Below are 14,289 nucleotides of genomic sequence, written 5' to 3'. Positions count from 1 at the left end.
TGTAGGGTTTCACCGTTGTCAATGGCTACCTCCCATCCTCGCAGTGAAAGCTAATGCTCATACACTCTGTCACAGTGCGGCCAATCACCGGTTCGGTTCCCGCTCCTACTGGAATAGAATCCCTCTTTTGCGTCTGTCACTAACGCCCAGCAGGTTAAAGTTTGAAGCACGTCACAGTCATTCAATCATTGAATCCTACTCAGAATACCACAGACAAGGTTTAGACCTTCCGGATTCTCTTGAATGCCGCCATCAGGTCCTGCCTATACCACGAAGATTCCGATTAAAGAATCCAAGAGATATTCACTAAAGCCTTGGTTGCTTGTAGAACAAAAGTGGTTGTCAGTCACCTTGTTCATGAGTGAGAATGATGATGAGTGTCACGGATCATCACATTCATCAAGTTGAAGAACAAGTGATATCTTAGAACAAGAACAAGCGGAATTGAATGGAAGAACAATAGTAATTGCATTAATACTCGAGGTACAGCAGAGCTCCACACCTTAATCTATGGTGTGTAGAAACTCCACCGTTGCAAATACATAAGAACAAAAGTGATCATTGGTTTCGGCCCCAGAGAGGGAACCAGAAGAACCAAGATGAAAATACAATAGTAAAAGGTCCTATATATAGAAAACTAGTAGCCTAGGGTGTACAGAGATGAGTAAATGACATAAAAATCCACTTCCGGGCCCACTTGGTGTGTGCTTGGGCTGAGCAATGAAGCATTTTCGTGTAGAGACGTTTTCTGGAGTTAAACGCCAGCTTTCATGCCAGTTTGGGCGTTTAACTCCAAGTTTTATGCCAGTTCCGGCGTTTAACGCTGGAATTTCTGTAGGTGACTTTGAACGCCGGTTTGGGCCATCAAATCTTGGGCAAAGTATGGACTATTATATATTGCTGGAAAGCCCAGGATGTATACTTTCCAACGCCGTTGAGAGCGCGCCAATTGGGCTTCTGTAGCTCCAGAAAATCCACTTCGAGTGCAGGGAGGTCAGAATCCAACAGCATCTGCAGTCCTTTTCAGTCTCTGAATCAGATTTTTGCTCAGATCCCTTAATTTCAGCCAGAAAATACCTGAAATCACAGAAAAACACACAAACTCATAGTAAAGTCCAGAAAAGTGAATTTTAACTAAAAACTAATAAAAATATAATAAAAACTAAACTAAAACTACTAAAAACATACTAAAAACAATGCCAAAAAGCGTATAAATTATCCGCTCATCAACCACGTTGATGGTGAGTATGATATTAATTGTGTACAATGATGATTTATTGGAATTGGTGTTGTTGAGAATTGGCATGAGGAAGAGTATATGATATGTCAATGTGTTTGGGTTTGAGCCACTTGGGTGAAGTGGGTTAAAATGATGAGATAGTGATTTTGGTAATTTGTGGTAAAGTGTCAATGTGTGAGTTGAGGAGGCTTGATGTTGAATTTGATATATTTTGATTGATTTCAAAGAAAAGGGATGAAATTGGCATGTTTTGATTGATTTTGAAATGAGTTGGAAATGGCTTGTTTTGAAAATGGCACTTTGTGGTTTTGTATGAAAAATATGATTTTTGGGCATACTTTGACGGGACATAACTTGGACTACGGATCTCTGTTTTGTGCCAAATCTATTTAGAAATGAAATTGGATCCGGGATGTCCATGCCGTTCGAAGAACGGGTGAAAAACGATTTAAAATGAGGAAGTTATGTCCGTCGGAAGATTGGGGGTTGAGTCTGTGAATTCTGCAGCTTTTAACTTAGAAAATTTTTTAGCAGAATGACCCCTTGCGCGTGGGCGAACCTGGCGCGTACGCGCCGATCTTCCAGAAAGCGCCATCCACGCGTGCACGTGATGTGTGCGGACGCGCCGATTGTGCTGCATCCAATGCCCAGCCAATTTCCAGAGAGTTATGCCAGAACTGTGCCAGTGTTGTGCCTGGGGCACGAGAACACCCACGCGTACGCGTGGTTGACGCGTGCGCATCGATTGGCAAATTTTTAATCCACGCGTTAGCGTGCATGGCGCTTGCGCGTCGATGAGTTTTTGAGGCCATCCACGCGTGCGCATGGAGTGCGCGTACGCGTGGCTTTGTTTTCATCCTAAAGTTGATTTTTGAGTTTTAAAAGGCAAATCTCATACTTCTAAGCCTCCGACCTCACCATTTATGTCTTAAATTGTTATGATATGCCTAGCTATTGAAAAAGGGCTAGTGGATGAGGTAACTTGCGGGTGAAGCAAGGGAAATATGAATGATCAATGAGGATCAAAGATGATTATGCGAAATGCGGAGGATGGTGGTGGAAGTGCTTGTTATGCCATGGGCCGAAAGGCTGTAATTATTAATGAAACGGCTGGTTATGGATTTAATCTTGAGCCGGGTGGCTGGTTATGGATTTAACCATGAGCCGGAATGGCTGTGTATGATATGAATATTGGCTGGTTCTGGACTGAACCGTGAGCCGGATGGCTGATATGGATGTTGATCCATGGATGAGAATTTATGCATGTATATGCTGAATTATTGATAATTGAGATTTGCACTTGCACTATCTGAGATACGAGTTTCCCTGGGTAGTAGCAGTGGCTAGCCACCACGTGCTCCAGGTTGAGACTTGATACTCTGTTGACCCTATGTCGTAAGTGTGGCTGGGCACTGTGAAAGACCCGGATGAGCTCGCCCCCGTAAATATTCACCAGTGAAGGTGATGGATATAGATCATGATTATGATCAAGTTTATGATGAGTATAACTCGAGTTGGGGATGCGTGATAGAGGGACAGTCCAATGGTTAGCTATCAGGACTTGTCGGGTTGGCTCTATAACCGACAAGATGATATCATCAGCCACTAGGGACAGGCATTCATCATATGCATACTATGTGAATTGTTTGAGATTGCCTACTTGATTGCATATTATTTGCTAATTGTCTAAATGCCTTAATTGTTCCTATTTGTATATTTCTTGTTTGATATAACTGTGTTTGCTACATTATACTCCTGCTGGTGGTTGGGAGGTTTGAAGGAATCGGAAAGGGAAGTATTAGTTAGACTGAAGAATCTTTAGTCAGATGCCCTTATATGGTTTAGCTTGTTTATAAGCTTTTAAATTATCTGGAGGAAGTACTAGGATTGCCTTCGGCTTTCCTCTATTATTATGTATTATATATGTGGAAGCTGTTACCATGCTGGGGTCCTCTGGTTCTCACCCATGCGGATTTTGTGGTTTTCAGATGCAGGACGTGTGGTTTCCCGCTGAGGCATGCTGGAGACTTCTAGATTTGCGAAGATTCCTTGTTCTTGGGGACTCTGTTTTAGTTTATATGTTTTGCTTAGATACTTTTATCTCCATTAAATAATACAAACTGTGATGACTCCTCTTATGGGAGATTTTGGAGAATAGGTTTTATGTATTTGTGTCCCTTTGGGTTTCCTTTGGGGTTTTCCTTATTTTATCATATGTACATATTGCTATGCTCGGACCGGTTATCTTCGCATCCGGATTTTGAGTCTTGATATTCCTATTTTTGACACTCCTTTGTATATATATAATCTCGTGCTGGTTTATTCTTGTTCGTTATGTTATCGATCGGAGTGTTGCGCTTTTGAGTTACGATTTTTGTTTACCCCTTTTTCTACAAAGGCTCCTAGTTATAAACAATCATTCATACTACTATACGTACTAAATTATTATTTTAGAGGTCGTAATACCTTGCCATCTCTGAATTATGACTTAAGCATAAGACTCTGTATGGTAGGGTGTTACAAATCTTTCCATCTCCCATGACTCGGAGGTGAAAGCTTTTGTCTTCCCTTTTCCTTTTCTAGAGGATTCTCCGGCCTTAGGTGCCATTGATGGTAATGGAAAAACAAAAAGATTATGCTTTGACCACACCAAACTTAAAATATTGCTCGCCCTCAAGCAAGAGAAGAAAGAAGAGAAGAAGAAGAAGAAGAAAATATGGAGGAGAGTGAGGGAAGGTGTTTCGGCCAAGGTGTAGAAGAGGGGGTTTGTAGTGTGTGAAAATGAAGTAGAATGGAAGGGTATATATAGGGAGGGGAGTGGGTGTAGTTTCGGTTATTTAGGGTGGGTTTGGGTGGGAAGGAGTTTTGAATTTTGAAGGTGGGTGGGGTTTATGGGGAAGAGTGGATGGATGTGAGTAGTGAAGGGGGTAATTGGGAAGAGAGATTGAAGTTGTTGGGAAGTGTGTTTATTGGAAAGAGAGAATGAATGTTGAGAAGAGGGGAGAATATGTTAGGTGGGGATCCTGTGGGGTCCACAGATCCTGAGATGATCCTGTGGGATCCACAGATCCTGAGGTGTCAAGGATTTACATCCCTGCACCAATTAGGCATGTAAAATGCCTTTGCACACCATTTTGGCGTTTAAACACCGAAGTGATGCACACTCTGGGCGTTCAACGCCCATGTGTAGCATGTTTCTGGCGTTGAACGCCAGTTCCATGCTTGTTACTGGCGTTTAGCGCCAGCTTTCCTCAAGGCACATTCCTGGCGTTCAAACGCCAGGATGTTGCTTGTTTCTGGCATTCAGCACTAGAAACATGCTCTGTTCTAGCGTTGAACGCCAGCCAGATGCACCTTACTGGCGTTTAAACGCCAGTAAGTCCTTCCTCCAAGGTGTGATTTTTCTTCTGCTATTTTTGATTCTGTTTTTAATTTTAATATTTTTTTTCGTGACTCCACATGATCATGAATCTAATAAAACACAAAATAACAATAAAATAAAATTAAAATTAGATATATAAAAATTGGGTTGCCTCCCAACAAGTGCTTCTTTAATTTCATTAGCTTGACAGTGGGCTCTCATGGAGCCTCACAGATATTCAGAGCATGATGAGGGCCTCCCAACACCAAACTTAGAGTTTGAATGAGGGGGCTTCTCAACACCAAACTTAGAGTTTGGTTGTGGCCTCCCAACACCAAACTTAGAGTTTGACTGTGGGGGCTCTTTTTGACTCTGTACTGAGAGAAGCTTTTCATGCTTCCTCTCCATGGTTGCAGAGGAAGGTCCTTGAGCTTTAAACACAAGGTAGTCCCCATTCAATTGAAGGACTAATTCTCCTCTGCTAACATCAATCACAGCTTCTGCTGTGGCTAAGAAGGGTCTTCCAAGGATGATGCATTCATCTTCTTCCTTCCTAGTGTCTAAGATTATGAAATCAGCAGGGATGTAAAGGCCTCCAACCTTTACTAACACGTCCTCTACTAATCCATAAGCTTGTCTTACTGACTTGTCTGCCAATTGCAGTGAGAATATGGCAGGCTGTACCTCAATGATCCCCAGTTTCTCCATTACAGAGAGTGGCATAAGGTTTATGCCTAACCCCAGGTCACACAAAGCCTTGTTAAAGGTCATGGTGCCTATGGTACAGGGTATTAAGAATTTACCAAGATCTTGTCTCTTTTGAGGTAGAGTTTTCTGAATCCATGTATCTAGTTCACTAATGAGCAAGGGGGATTCACCTTCCCAAGTCTCATTACCAAACAACTTGGCATTCAGCTTCATGATAGCTCCTAGATATTGAGCAACTTGCTCTCCAGTTACATCTTCATCCTCTTCTGAGGAAGAATAGTCTTCAGAGCTCATGAATGGCAGAAGGAGATTTAGTGGAATCTCTATGGTCTCTATATGAGCCTCAGATTCCTTTAGGTCCTCAATGGGGAACTCCTTCTTGTTTGAGAGACGTCCCAGGAGGTCTTTCTCACTAGGATTTTCATCCTTCTCCTCCCTTGTGCATTCGGCCATATTGATTACTTCAATGGCCTTGCACTCTCCTTTTGGATTCTCTTCTGTATTGCTTGGGAGAATACTGGGAGGAGTTTCAATGACTTTCTTACTCAGCTGGCCCACTTGTGCCTCCAGATTTCTAATGGAGGACCTTGTTTCACTCATGAAACTTAAAGTGGCTTTTGACAGATCAGAGACTAAGTTTGCTAAATTAGAGGGTCTCTGTTCAGAATTTTTTGTCTGTTGCTGAGAAGATGATGGAAAAGGCTTGTTATTACTGAGCCTATTTCTTCCACTATTATTAAAGCCTTGTTGAGGCTTTTTTTTATCCTTCCATGAGAAATTTGGATGATTTCTCCATGATGAGTTATAGGTGTTTCCATAAGGTTCACCCATGTAATTAACCTCTGCAATTGCAGGGTTATCAGGATCATAAGCTTCTTCAGAAGCTGCCTCTTTAGTACTGTTGGGTGCATTTTGCCATCCATTCAGACTTTGAGAGATCATGTTGACTTGCTGAGTCAACACTTTGTTCTGAGCCAATATGGCATTCAGAGTATCAATTTCAAGAACTCCCTTCCTCTAAGGCGTCCCACTATTCACGGAATTCCTCTTAGAAGTGTACATGAATTGGTTATTTGCAACCATGTCAATAAGTTCTTGAGCCTCTTCAGGCGTTTTCTTTAGGTGAATAGATCCACCTGCGGAATGGTCCAATGACATTTTGGAAAACTCAGATAGACCATAATAGAATATATCTAATATGGTCCATTCTGAAAACATATCAGAAGGACACTTTTTGGTCATCTGATTGTATCTTTCCCAAGCTTCATAGAGGGATTCACCATCTTTTTGCATGAAGGTCTGGACATCCACTCTAAGCTTGCTCAGCTTTTGAGGAGGAAAGAATTTATCCAAGAAGGCCGTGACCAGCTTATCCCAGGAGTCCAGGCTATCTTTAGGTTGTGAGTCCAACCATGTTCTAGCTCTGTCTCTTACAGCAAAAGGGAAAAGCATGAGTCTGTAGACTTCATGATCTACTCCATTCATCTTAACAGTCTCACAAATCTGCAAGAACTCAGTTAAAAACTGGTAAGGATCTTCAGATGGAAGTCCATGAAACTTGCAATTCTGTTGCATTAAAGCAACTAATTGAGGTTTCATCTCAAAATTGTTTGCTCCAATGGCTGGAATGGAGATGCTTCTTCCATCAAATTTGGACGTTGGTTTTGTGAAGTCACCAAGCATCCTTCTTGCATTATTGTTGTTGGGTTCGGCTGCCATCTCATTCTCTTGTTCGAAAATTTCAGAAAGGTTGCCTCTGGATTGTTGTAATTTAGCTTCTCTTAGTTTCCTCTTCAAAGTCCTTTCAGGTTCTGGATCAGCTTCAACAAGAGTGTCTTTTTCCTTGTTCCTGCTCATATAGGGAAGAAGAGAACAAGAAAAGAAAGAGGAATCCTCTATGTCACAGTAAAGAGGGTCTCTTTGTTGTTAGTAGAAGAGGGAAGGGAAGAAGAGTGAAGAAGAATGGTTAAGGATAAAGGTAGTGATCTAAGATGAAGAGAGGTGAAGAGAAGTGTTAGTAAATAAATAAATAAATAGAAGAAGGAGAGTTAGAGAATTTCGAAAATAAATTTGAAAAGAAGTTAAATGATTTTCGAAAATAAAAGATAAGATAGAATTAAAATTAAAACAATTAATTAATTAAAAAGAATTTTTGAAAAAGGGATGAGATATTTTCAAAAATTAAAGAGGAAAAAGTAGTTAGGTGATTTTGAAAAAGATAGGAAACAAACAAAAAGTCAAATAGTTAGTTGAAAAAGATATTAAAATCAAATTTGAAAAGATAAGAAGATAAGAAGTTAGATAAGATATTTTGAAATTAAAATTTTGAAAAAGATATGATAAAAAGATAAGATAAGAAGATATGATAAAAAGATAGGATTAGAAAAGAATTAATTTTCAAAATTAAAATTAATTACTTAACTAACAAGAAACTAAAAGATATGATTCTAGAATTTAAAGATTGAACCTTTCTTAATAAGAAAGTAACAAACTTCAAATTTTTGAATCAATCTCATTAATTGTTAGTGAATTTTCGAAAATTATGAAATAAAGTTAAGAAAAAGATTTTTGAAAAATAATTTTCAAAATTTTCAAAAAAAATAGAAAAAATGAAAAAGATATGATTTTTGAAAAAGATTTTGAAAAGATAAGATTTTTAAAATTGAAAATTTGACTTGACTTAGAAGAAATAACTAATTTTAAAAATTTTTGACTAAGTCAACTCAAATTTTCGAAATTTTGGAGAGAAATAAGGAAAACATATTTTTTTATTTTTGAATTTTTAATGATGAGAGAGAAAAACACAAAAGTGACCCAAAACATGAAAATTTTGGATCAAAACACAAGATGCATGCAAGAACACTATGAATGTCAAGATGAATACCAAGAACACTTTGAAGATCATGATGAACATCAAGAACATATTTTTGAAAAATTTTTGATGCAAAGAAAACATGCAAGACACCAAACTTAGAATTCTTTAATGCTTGGACACTATGAATGCAAAAATGCATATGAAAAACAATATACAACACAAAACAAGAAATCATCAAGATCAAACAAGAAGACTTGTCAAGAACAACTTGAAGATCATGAAGAACACCATGAATGCATGAATTTTTGAAAAATGCAAGAAAAATTTTTAAAGCATGCAATTGACACCAAACTTAAAAGTTGACTCAAGACTTAAACAAGAAACACAAAATAATTTTTTTATTTTTATGATTTTATGATTTTTTTGTATTTTTATTATTTTTTTTTAAAATTATATTTTAGGAAAACGACAATAAAGAAAAATTTTTGAAAGATTTTTGAAAATTTTTTTTTTGAAAAGAAAATAAAAAGAAAATTACCTAATCTGAGCAACAAGATGAACCGTCTGTTGTCCATACTCGAACAATCCCCGGCAACGGCGCCAAAAACTTGGTGGACGAAATTGTGATCATCAATGTTGTACTCTTTGTTTTTGTATGGAATTTATTTCATGATAATGGCTCTTTGCTATGTGTGGACACAACTCCGTTCAACTAACCAGCAAGTGTACTGGGTCGTCCAAGTAATAAACCTTACGTGAGTAAGGGTCGATTCCACAGAGATTGTTGGTATGAAGCAAGCTATGGTCATCTTGTAAATCTCAGTCAGGCAGATTTAAATAAATTATGGAATTTGGAAAATCAAATAATAGTAAATAAACGTAAAATAAAGATAAAGTTACTCATGCATTTCCATGGTGGGAATTTCAGATAGGTGTATGGAGTTGCTGTGCTCCTCCTGAATCTCTGCTTTCCTACTGTTTCATCCAATCCTTCTTACTCCTTTCCATGGCAAGCTGTATGTAGGGCATCACTGTTGTCAATGGCTACATCCCATCCTCTCAGTGAAAAAGGTCCAAATGCTCTGTCATAGCACGGCTAATCATCTATCGGTTCTCAATCAGGATAGAATAGAATCCCTTGATTCTTTTGCGTCTGTCACTAACGCCCAACCTTCAGGAGTTTGAAGCTCGTCACAGTCATTCAATCCTAGAATCCTACTCGGAATACCATAGACAAGGTTTAGACTTTCCGGATTCTTATGAATGCCGCCATCAATTCTAGCTTATACCACGAAGATTCTGATTAAGGAATCCAAGAGATATACGCCCGGTCTAAGGTAGAACGGAAGTGGTTGTCAATCACGCGCGTTCATAGGTGAGAATGATGATGAGTGTCACGGATCATCACATTCATCAAGTTGAAGTGCAACGAATATCTTAGAATAGGAATAATTCGAATTGGATAGAAAATAATAGTAATTGCATTGAAACTTGAGGTACAGTAGAGCTCCACACCCTTAATCTATGGTGTGTAGAAACTCCACTGTTGAAAATACATAAGTGAAAGGTTCAGGCATGGCCGAATGGCCAGCCCCCCAAAACGTGATCAATAGTCTCCTCAAATGAATAATAAAATAAAACTGAGACCAAAAGATGTCTAATACAATAGTAAATTATCCTATTTATACTAGACTAGCTACTAGGGTTTACAGGAGTAAGTAATTGATGCATAAATCCACTTCCGGGGCCCACTTGGTGTGTGTTTGGGCTGAGCTTGATCTATCCACGAGCTGAGGCTTCTTTTGGAGTTGAACGCCAAGTTGTAACGTGTTTTGGGTGTTCAACTCCGGGTCATGACGTGTTTCTGGCGTTTTACTCTAGACAGCAACATGGAACTGGCGTTGAGCGCCAGTTTACGTCGTCAATTCCCGAATAAAGTATGGACTATTATATATTGCTGGAAATCTCTGGATGTCTACTTTCCAACATCGTTGAGAGCGCGACATTTGGAGTTCTGTACCTCCAGAAAATCCATTTCGAGTGCAGGGAGGTCAGATTCCAACAGCATCAGCAGTCCTTTGTCAGCCTCCTATCAGAGTTTTGCTCAAGTCCCTCAATTTCAGCCAGAAATTACCTGAAATCATAGAAAAACACACAAACTCATAGTAAAGTCCAGAAATGTGAATTTAACATAAAAACTAATGAAAACATCCCTAAAAGTAGCTTGAACTTACTAAAAACTACCTAAAAACAATGCCAAAAAGCGTATAAATTATCCGCTCATCAGTTTTCCTTGGAGGAGAGGAGACTGATAGGCAAAATTGTGATTTACTCTTTTAATAACTCGAACAATTTTTAGTAATGGCTCCAAAAACTTGGTGCACACTACTATGGTTCACTCACATTCCTCACAACTTCGCACAACTAACTAGCAAGTGCACTGGGTCGTCCAAGTAATAAACCTTATGTGAGTAAGGGTCGATCCCACAGAGATTGTTGGTATGAAGCAAGCTATGGTCATCTTGTAAATCTCAGTTAGGCGGATAATAAATGGTTATGGAGTTTTCGAAAATAATAATAAATAAATCATAGAATAAAGATAGAGATACCTATGTAATTCATTGGTGGAAATTTCAGATAAGTGTATGGAGCTGCTTTGTTCCTGTTGAATCTCTGCTTTCTTACTGCCTTCCTTCAATCCTTCTTACTCCTTTCCATGACAAGCTGTATGTAGGGCATCACCGTTATCAATGGCTACTTCCCATCCTCTCAGTGAAAATGGTCCAAATGCTCTGTCACAGCACGGTTAATCATCTGTCGGTTCTCGATCATGTCGGAATAGAATCCATTGATTCTTTTGTGTCTGTCACTACGCCCAACAATCGCGAGTTTGAAGCTCGTCACAGTCATTCAATCCCTGAATCCTACTTGGAATACCACAAACAAGGTTTAGACTTTCCAGATTTTCAAGAATGGCCGCCAATAATTCTAGCTTATACCACGAAGACTCTGATTAAGGAATCCAAGAGATATTCGCTCGTTCTAAGGTAGAACGAATGTGGTTGTCAGTCACGCGTTCATAGGGATGGATGATGATGAGTGTCACGGATCATCACATTCATCAAAGTGTTGTGCAAGCAGATAATTTATATGCTTTTTGGCATTGTGTTTAGGTAGTTTTTAGTAAGTTCAAGCTACTTTTAGGGCTGTTTTCATTAGTTTTTATGTTAAATTCACATTTCTGGACTTTACTATGAGTTTGTGTGTTTTTCTGTAATTTCAGGTAATTTCTGGCTGAAATTGAGGGACTTGAGCAAAACTCTGAAAAAGGCTGACAAAAGGACTGCTGATGCTGTTGGAATTTGACCTCCCTGCACTCGAAATGGATTTTCTGGAGCTACAGAACTCCAAATGGCGCGCTCTCAATGGCGTTGGAAAGTAGACATCCAGAGCTTTCCATCAATATATAATAGTCCATACTTTATTCGGAAATTGACGACGTAAATTGGCGTTGAACGCCAAGTACATGCTGCTGTCTGGAGTTAAACGCCAGAAACACGTCATGATCCGGAGTTGAACGCCCAAAACACGTTATAACTTGGAGTTCAACTCCAAGAAAAGCCTCAGCTCGTGGATAGATCAAGCTCAGCCCAAGCATACACCAAGTGGGCCCCGGAAGTGGATTTATGCATCAATTACTTACTCATGTAAACCCTAGTAGCTAGTCTAGTATAAATAGGATAATTTACTATTGTATTAGACATCTTTTGACAGTTTAATCTCTTGACTGTTGAGTCTTTGATCATTCGGTCTTTTGATCACTGAGGGGGCTGGCCATTCGGCCATGCCTGAACCTTTTACTTATGTATTTTCAACGCTGGAGTTTCTACACACCATAGATTAAGGGTGTGGAGCTCTGCTGTACCTCAAGTTTTAATACAATCACTATTACTTTCTATTCAATTCTCTTTTATTCTTATTCCAAGATATACGTTGCACAACACTTTGATGAATGTGATGATCCGTGACACTCATCATCATTCTCACCTATGAACGCGCGTGACTGACAACCACTTCCGTTCTACCTTAGGCCGGGCGCATATCTCTTAGATTCCCCAACAGAATCTTCGTGGTATAAGCTAGATAGATGGCGGCATTCATGGGGATCTGGAAAGTCTAACCTTGTCTGTGGTATTCCGAGTAGGATCCTAGGAATCCGGAAAGTCTAACCTTGTCTGTGGTATTCCGAGTAGGATTCCGGTATTGAATGACTGTGACGAGCTTCACACTCCTGAAGGCTGGGCGTGATGACAAACACAAAAGAATCAAGGGATTCTACTCCAACCTGATTAAGAACCGACAGATGATTAGCCGTGCTGTGACAGAGCATTTGGACCATTTTCACTGAGAGGATAGGATGTAGCCATCAACAAGGGTGATGCCTCTAGACGATTAGCCATGCAGTGACAGCGCATAGGACCATTTTCCCGAGAGGATTAAAATTAGCCATTGATGATGGTGATGCCCTACATACAGCTTGCCATGGAAAGGAGTAAGAAGGATTGGATGAAAGCAATAAGAAAGTAGAGATTCGAAAGGATTCTAGCATCTCCACACTCCTATCTGAAATTCCCACTATTGATTTACATAAGTATTTCTATCCCTTTTTATTTTCTATTTATTATTAATTTTTGAAACCCATAACCATTTAATCTGCCTAACTGAGATTTACAAAGTGACCATAGCTTGCTTCATACCAACAATCTCTGTGGGATCGACCCTTACTCACGTAAGGTATTACTTGGATGACCCAGTACACTTACTGGTTAACTTGAACGGAGTTGTGATCATAAATTCCAATAGAGCCAATTTTTAAATCTCATGCAAATACAAAGAGGATCACAATTTCGTCCACCAATAGGCAAGTTGAATGCCAACCTTACATTTTTCGGACTGAAATCTAAGTATTTTCCCCGAACCATTGTAAGATAATTCTTTGGATTCGGGTTCATACTTTGATCATGGTTCCTAGTGATCCATGCATTGGCATAGGACTCTTGAACCATTAAGATTCCGACTTGTTGAATGGGGTTGGTCAGAACTTCCCAACCTCTTCTTTGGATCTCATGTCGGATCTCCGGATACTCATTTTTTTAGCATGAAAGGGACCTCATGGATCACCTTCTTCTTGGCCACAACTTCATAGAAGTGGTCTTGATGGACTTTTGAGATGAATCTCTCCATCTCCCATGGCTCGGAGGTGGAAGCTTTTGTTTTTCCTTTTCCCTTTCTAGAGGTTTCTCTGGCCTTAGGTGCCATCAATGGTTATGGAAAAATAAAAAAGCTATGCTTTTACCACACCAAACTTAGAATCTTGCTCGTCCTCGAGCAAAAGAAGAGAAAGAATAGAAGGAGAAGAAGAAGATATGGAGGAGCGGGAGAGATGTGTGGGTTCGGTCAAGGGGGAGAAGAGAGGGTTGTGTTGTGTGAAAATAAAGAAGGATTGAGGGGTTTATATAGTGGAGGGAGAGGGTAGTAGGTTCGGTCGTTTAGGGTGGGTTTGGGTGGGAAAGAGATTTTGAATTTTGAAGGTAGGTGGGGTTTATGGGGAAGAGTGGATGGATGTGAGTGGTGAAGAGGTGATGGGGAAGAGTGTTATTGGATTGTGTGAAAGAAATGAGAGGGTGAGTTGAGGTAGGTGGGGATCCTGTGGGGTCCACAGATTCTGAGGTGATCCTGTGGGATCCACAGATCCCAAGGTGTCAAGGATTTATCATTCCTGCACCAATTAGGCGTGTAAAATGCCCTCTGCATGCAATCCTGGCATTTAACACCAGATTGATGATTGTTTCTGCCGTTAAATGCCATTTCTATACTTGTTTTGGGCGTTCAACGCCAGTCTGCAGCATGTTTCTGGCGTTGAACGCCAGTTCCATGCTTGTTTCTGGCGTTTAATGCCAGCTCTCCTCAAGATGTAATCCTGGCATTTGAACGCCAGACTGCTGCTTGTTTTTGGCGTTCAACGCCAGATTCATGCTCTGTTCTGGCGTTGAACGCCAGCCAGATGCTCCTTACTGGCGTTTAAACGCCAGTAAGCTCTTCCTCCAGGGTGTGCTATTTTTTATTCTGTTTTTAATTTTAGTATTTGTTTTGTGACACCACATG

This window comes from Arachis stenosperma, chromosome 9 (genome assembly GCF_014773155.1).
Source record: "Arachis stenosperma cultivar V10309 chromosome 9, arast.V10309.gnm1.PFL2, whole genome shotgun sequence".
Lineage (NCBI taxonomy): Eukaryota > Viridiplantae > Streptophyta > Magnoliopsida > Fabales > Fabaceae > Arachis > Arachis stenosperma.
This window is presented reverse-complemented; position numbering follows the sequence as displayed.